The sequence below is a fragment of the Canis lupus genome, chromosome 8 (assembly GCF_003254725.2).
Source record: "Canis lupus dingo isolate Sandy chromosome 8, ASM325472v2, whole genome shotgun sequence".
NCBI lineage: Eukaryota > Metazoa > Chordata > Mammalia > Carnivora > Canidae > Canis > Canis lupus.
This window is the reverse complement of record NC_064250.1, coordinates 7,069,256-7,076,864: the sequence shown is the minus strand read 5'-3', so window position 1 is coordinate 7,076,864 and position 7,609 is coordinate 7,069,256. Positions and strand designations below refer to the sequence as shown.

The following is a 7,609-nucleotide window of genomic DNA, read 5'->3' as shown; positions in this document are numbered from 1 at the left end:
ACTGTTCTATTGACTACTTTATCTCTCCATAAACAAATATAATATTATCATAGGATTTGTTTTGATACATCCTTCATTTTTTATCTTTTCAATATCACTTTTATTTTTGCCATATGAATTACTACATGCAGCTTGGAATCATCTATCTATCTCCCTAAACTAGCAAAGTCCACTGTAATTTTGATCAGATTTGAACTCCACTTGGTTTATATATCAATTAGGGAAGAATTGATACCTAAAAGTATTAAGTCTTCTAATTCATATACATGATACATCCCTCCACTTACTTAGATTCCTATTACTATAAATGTTTTCCAGTTTTCACTGTAGAGATCTTGTACTTTTAATTTTGTGGTGGTGGTTATTATTTTGTTACAGAAATAAGATTTATTTTCAATAATAACATTGTGGGCAACCCTGGTGGTGCAGTGGTTTAGTGCTGCCTGCAGCCCAGGGTGTGATCTTGGAGACCCGGGATCGACTACCACATCAGGCTCCCCGCATGGACCCTGCTTCTCCCTGTGCCTGTGTCTCTGCCTCTCTCTCTTTATGAATAAATAAATAAATCTTAAAAAAATAATAGCATTGTAAAATAGTTTATATTTATTGTAAAGGAAATTTATTTTCACATATGTATTATAATTTTAGACTCAATGCATCTACCTTGTCATGTTTTTAGTACTTCATTTATTATTGTAGTAAGAACACCCTCAACAAATTTTTAGGTGAGCAGTATACTATTGTTAACTATATACACAATGTTGGATTGCAGATCTCTGGAGCTTATTCATCTTTCATAACTGAAACTTTATACCAATTGAAGAGCAATTCTGTATTTCTCCTAACCCCCATCATCTAGCAATCACCATTCTACTGTCTATTTTTATGAGTTTGACTATTTTGAATTCCTCATATAAATTTTATGATATATCATAAGTGTAATCATGTAGTATGTATCCTTCCATGATAGGCATAGTGTTCTCCAGGCTCATCCATGATGCATATGGTAGAACTTCCCTCTTTCTTAGGGCTGAATAATATTTCATTACATATCTATCAAAATACTACCAAAATACTACCAATATTTTTCAGAGTTATAACAATTTTTTCCCCTAGAATTCGTATGGAACTACAAAAGACACAGAATAGCCAAAGCAATTTTGAAAAACAAAACAAAACAAAAACAAAAGCAAAGCTGGAAGCATCACAATTCTGGACTTCAACTTGTACTACAAAGGTGGAGTGATCACAACAGTATGGTACTGGCACAAAAACAGACACATAGATCAAAAGAACAGAATAGAAAACCCAGAAATGAACCCCACTATGTGATCAATTAACCTTTGACAAAGCAGGAAAGAATATACAATGGAAAAAAGTCTCTTCAACAAATAATGTTGGGAAAACTGAACAACAACATGCAAAAGAATGAAACTGGACCCACTTTCTTATGCAACATTAAAAATAAATTCAAAATTAAAAAAAGACCTAAATGTAGGACAGGAAACCACAAATATCCTAGAGGAGAACGCAGGTAACAACCTCTTTGATATCAGCCATAGCAACTTCTTACTTGATAAGTCTCCATTATATATCTATATCACAGTTTCACCCATCTGTTGATAGACATTTAGGTTGCATCTATACTGTGGCTATGAGACTTCAATAAATATTTGAGTGCATCTATCTCTTTGAAATCCTGATTTCAATTATTTTGAATGTATGCCCAGAAGTGGGATTGCTGGATCTTATGAACTCAATCTTTAAATTTTTGACGAACCTCCATGTTCTTTTCCATAGCAGCTGCCCCATTTTAGATTCCCTCCAAAAGTCTGCAAAGTTCTAATTTCTCCACATCTTGGTCAATACTTTAGTTGTTGTTGAATAGCCATCCTAACAGGTATGAGATATCTCTCTATAGCTTTGATTTACATTCCCCTAATAATTAGTGATGTTGAGCATCATGTCATATACCTGTTGGTCATTTTTAAGTATTCTTTGGAACATATATTTAAGTTCTTTGCCCATTTTCAAAATCAATTTCTTCTTAACAATTAAATGATAAAAGATCCTTATATATATTTTGGTTATTAACTCCTTATCAGATACATGGTTTGTAAATATTTTCTCTCATTTTATACTTTGCCTTTACACTTGTTTCCTTTGCTGTGCAGGAACTTTTTAGTTTGATCTAATGCATTTGTCTCATTTTGCTGTTGTTACTTGTGCTTTTGGTATCACATCCAAGAAATCATTGTCAACCCTAACATTATGAAACTTTTCCCCTTTTTTTCTTATAGTAGTTTTATAGTATCAGGTCTTCCATTGAAATCTTTACTCCAGGGACACCTGGGTGGCTCAGCGGAGGAGTGTTTGCCTTCGACTCAGGGCGTGATCCCAGAGTTCCGGGATCAAGTCCCACATCCCGCTCCCTGTGAGGAGCCTGCTTCTCCCTGTGCCTATGTTTCTGCCTTCTCTCTGTGTCTTTCATAAATAAATAAATAAAATCTTAAAAATAAAAGGTATCTTTACTCCACTTTGAGTTGATTTTTGTGTATGATGTAAGATAAGGTTTTAATTTCATCCTTTTGTATATGGAACCATACTCCCCAACATAATTTATTGAAGTAATTGTCCTCTCCTCATTGTGTATTTTTGGCACTCTTGTCAAAGATCAGTTGACTGTTTATGAGTAGGTTTATTTCTGGCCTTCTATTTGGTTCATTGGTCTGTTCATATGCCTATTTTTTTTTTTGCTAGTCCAATACTGTTTTCACTACAGCAAGCTTTGTGATATAATTTGAAATAAGGAAGCATGATGTTCCATGCTTAGTCTTTCTTTCCCAAAATTTATTTCATTATTTGTGGTCCACAAGAATTTTGGAATTTTTTTTTTCTATTTTTGTTAAAAAACTATCTGGGATTTTGACAGGGATTGCATTGAATCTGTAGACTACTTTTGGTAGTATTGGCATTTTAATGATATTTTGTCTTTCAATTCATGAATATAGAGTGTCTATGTACTTGTTTCTTTAAATTGCTTTCATCAATGATTAGTAGTTTTCAGATAAAAGTATTTTACCTTTTTAAGTTTATTCCTAAAGACTATACATAGTTTCATTCTTTCATAGCTGTTTGATATTTTTGATCCTCCTATAAGAGGTATCTTTTATTTTTACAAAAAAGAAAAGTCTGTTTTGTATTTGATTAGTTTTTACACTTTATGGAATGTTACACTTAACATACTGCAATAACATATACAAACAGCATTCTAATAGCACAAAATTTTTATTCAAATTTTAGTATGGTATAACACATGAACTAAGACTATACAAATCTCACTTTAGCTCAATGAATTTGACGTATTTACACAAATATGTAAGCTCTACCAAATCAAGACACAGAAATTGCCTAGAAATCAAGAAAGTTACCTAAATTACCTTCCCTTAATTATCCTACCCTTAAATGCAACAACTTTTCACCATTTAGTTCTTTTACACCTACCTTATTTACTATTACTGTTAAATATTTTGCTATGACATATTTTATAAACTTTGCAATTATTGTCTCTTTAAACTGTTGATAGCCTTTTATATTTACCAAACTATGTTATTTTCTGGTACTCTCCATTCCTTCTTACTCTTCTCTGTCTTCTATTGGGGTACTTTACTTTCAGCCCATTCAAATTCCTTTTATTATTTATTGCAGTGTCTCTGGTGAGACAAAATCTCTCCGTTTTTTACTGTTCTGAGAACTTGTTTTTTATTTGCTCTCATTTTAGGATAAAGTTAAGCAAAGCAATAAACATTTGGGAGCAGAGAAGTCCATAAAATTGAATATTAGATAGAAGCTAACTAAATTTTGATCATGTAGGTAGCAAAAAAAATAGTTATTTGGATTGATTAACTATGATTCATTGTCTACTTTGTTTTATGAACAATACACTTTTTTCATATGTCCAAGGAATATTTATTAATATGTATTTCATATTATAATCATTAGATAATATATATATTTCTCCATGCCACTTTTCTTGAGTGAGTCACAGTAAAGTTATTTATGAATAATAACATTTTAGTTTAAAATATACCATATGAAGAATAAAGTTGTACTTGGTTCTATTATGGACTGTTTATTTTCCTCAAAATTCATATATTGAAGCAAGGCCTAACACACAACGTGATGGTATTTGGAGTTAGGGCCTTTGAGAGTTCATTTTGTTTAGTTGGATCAGGTGGAGAGAGCCCCCATGATGAGATGTCCTTATTAATTTCTATATAATAATCAGACAGACCAGAGCTCTCTTTCTACCATGCAAGAACTCACTGAGAAAATGGTTATCTGAAAGCTAGGAAGAAGGAAATAATCAGGAAGCGAATTGGCTATCACCTTGATCTCAGACTTCTCAGCCTTCAGAACTGTAAGAAATAAGTGCTTATTGTTTAAACCACCCAATCTATAGTATTTTATTACAGCGGCCTGAGCTAAGACAACCGCCTCTAGTTATAATAAAAATCAAACAGATAATGCATACAATACTTAGCACAATATCTAGAACACAGTAATTATGAAATAAAAGCTATTAGTAGTGACAGTGTTTATAACATGTGGTAGCCTGAGGGAAAAGTGTCCCAACTCTTTCATGATCCTCCTTATCCATAATCTTAGTAAAGGAGACTTCTAGTGAGAAGTAGAGTCTCACCCAAAATTCTGAAACTAGACTGGCTTCGTTATTTGCTTTAAAACAACATAACATGGATAAAGTGAGTTTTTCCACTTCCAGGCCCAAGTCTCAAAAGGCTTTACAGGCTTTTTCTCTGCCTCTATCTCTCTGTCTCTCTCAACATTGCCTTCCCCAAAAGGACAAGTTTCATCTTCCTTGATGGATTCTCAGAACAAACTGAGAAGAATTGAGTCATTTCAGCAAGGTGTCAACCATGCAAAAACACTGAGTCAAGTCAATAGAGCCACTTATCTTACCAGAAGCTGACCACAGATGTATGATTGAAGCCATCTTAGTAAGGATGCTTAGAATTAATAATTAGTTAATAGCTAATGAATAATAATTAAATAAATAAATTAAATAATCATTTCAAAGAATAAAGAAAGAATGATATGTAATCTTCACAATAGGAATAGAAAAGCATTTGAATAAATTCAGCTATTCATGATTTTAAAAAAGTCACAGCAAACTAAGAACAAAAGGCAATATCTATAGAGAATAGCTTTTTCTAAAAACCTTCAATTATCTTAGTTAATGATTAAATTTTGTAAGTGTTCTTATGATTGAATAGAGAAGAGTACTTTTATGACTATATATATTCAAAATTATATTAAGATTATTGAAAACCAGATTGATATTCAATAATTAATTATACATTGATGTGCTAGTAACAAATTAATTGAAATAAAAAAATAATAGCAGTAAAGAACATCAAATAAAATTGATGATCCCCATAGCATGAGATGTTTAAGAAGATATATAAAAGCAGGGATGCCTGGGTGGCTCATTGATTAAGCATCTGCCTTTGGCTCAGGGCATGATCCTGAGCTCCTGGATCAAGTCCCGCATTGGGCTCCCTGTGGGGAGTCTGCTTTTCCTTCTACCTATGTCTCTGCCTCTCTCTCACGAATAAATGAATAAATCTTAAAAGAAAAAAAGAAAGAAGACATACAAAAACAAAAGGAAAAATCAGGTCCATGGTTGACAGAACAAAGTTAAAAGGTTGTGAAGGTACACCAAACACTTTTTATTCTAACAAAAATTATTGCTTCATTTTTGTGTGTGTGTGGAAATTTACAAGCTACCTAGAAAATTATTATAGAAATACCTAACGTAGGCTGTCGGCCCGCCGGGGCGCCCTGCACGGAGCAGCCCCGCGAGCGCGCAGCCAGGCCGGAGCCCCCGCGCCCCGGCTCCCTGCGGCCAGGGGGGCGTCCGCGCGGCTGCTGCGCGCCGTGATCATGGGGGCGCCGGGCTCCGGCAAGGGCACCGTGTCGTCGCGCATCACCAGGCACTTCGCGCTGAAGCACCTCGCCAGCGGCGACCTGCTCCGGGACGACATGCTCGGGGCACAGAAATCGGTGTGTTAGCCAAGACTTTCATTGACCAAGGGAAGCTCACCCCGGATGAGGTCATGACTCGGCTGGCCCTTCATGAGCTGAAAAACCTCACCCAATATAGCTGGCTATTGGATGGTTTTCCAAGGACACTTCCACAGGCAGAAGCCCTGGACGGAGCTTATCAGATAGACACAGCGATTAATCTGAACGTGCCCTTCGAAGTCATTAAGCAGCGTCTCACCGCGCGCTGGATTCATCCGGCCAGCGGCCGAGTCCACAACATCGAATTCAACCCTCCCAAAGCCGTGGGCATTGATGACCTGACAGGGGAGCCTCTCATTCAGCGGGATGATGACCAGCCAGAGACGGTTGTCAAGAGACTCAAGGCTTATGAAGTCCAAACACAGCCGGTCCTGGAATATTACCGGAAAAAGGGAGTATTGGAAAGCTTCTCTGGAACAGAAACCAACAAAATCTGGCCCCATGTGTATGCTTTCCTACAAACAAAAGTTCCACAAATAAACCAGAAAGCATCAGTTACTCCATGAGGAAAAGTGTACATCACCAGTAAGATGAGCAGAGACTCCTCGCCTGTGCATTTAGAAGCTCCGTGTTCTGAGACTGGCATGTATGAATTCTTTGAAAATTATATTAGTTTCACTTCTACTGATTTCATTCTGGAAATTAAGAATGGGCCAAATGAGTCCGATACTAAGATTCATCTTTTTGTCTACCCAGGGTATCTTCTATGGGTATGTAATTTAAAAACATCAGATGTCCTAATTAAAAGAGCAATTGGTAGTAATATTAACTTTTGTTCAGAAGACTAAGTGGTTGATAAAAAATTTTCTTATTCTTTGGAGAAGCTAAAAACATTTCCATGTCACTCGGTAAAGTATCTCATCAGAGAAATGTGTTGTAGACTGATGCCAAAACCCAGCATCGTTAGCACTGTGGTACATGGTTTTGTGAAACACTATCAAATTCTAGAAAACAAGCAACCAGATATGCAGATTAGTTTCAGGATGCAAATTCACTGTTGCCTTTATAGTAAGAAACTTAAAAACTTAACCGTATATACTGTATTTATTATGTCCTAAACAAACTTTCAGTTTATTCAGAATTTTCAGTCTGCTATAAAATTGTGTTAAATTAGCATATAGAGGGGATCCCTGAGTGGCGCAGCGGTTTGGTGCCTGCCTTTGGCCCAGGGCGCGATCCTGGAGACCCAGGATCGAATCCCGCATCAGGCTCCCGGTGCATGGAGCCTGCTTCTCCCTCTGCCTGTGTCTCTGCCTCTCTTTCTCTCTGTAACTATCATAAATAAATAAAAATTAAAAAAAAAATTAGCATATAGGAAAATATTACTTTCCTATGACAGGTTTTGAGAACGTGTGTATTGAAAAAAATGATTTATTAGAAATTGACATTGGAAGTTCTTACAAAAGCACTGAGGTTGAATTATCAACAGAAAATGTAATTAGTCTTGTGTTTTCAGATTATTACTCAGGTTAAGAAGTGTAAGTATGTGCTTTAGGATCTACTT

At 35.6% G+C, this 7,609-nt stretch overlaps 1 pseudogene; it reads left to right on the top strand.

Annotated features, from left to right (window-relative positions):
* Window positions 1-5,849: 5,849 nt before the first annotated feature.
* On the top strand, window positions 5,850-7,211 carry LOC112657027 (GTP:AMP phosphotransferase AK3, mitochondrial-like; annotated as a pseudogene).
* Window positions 7,212-7,609: the final 398 nt, after the last annotated feature.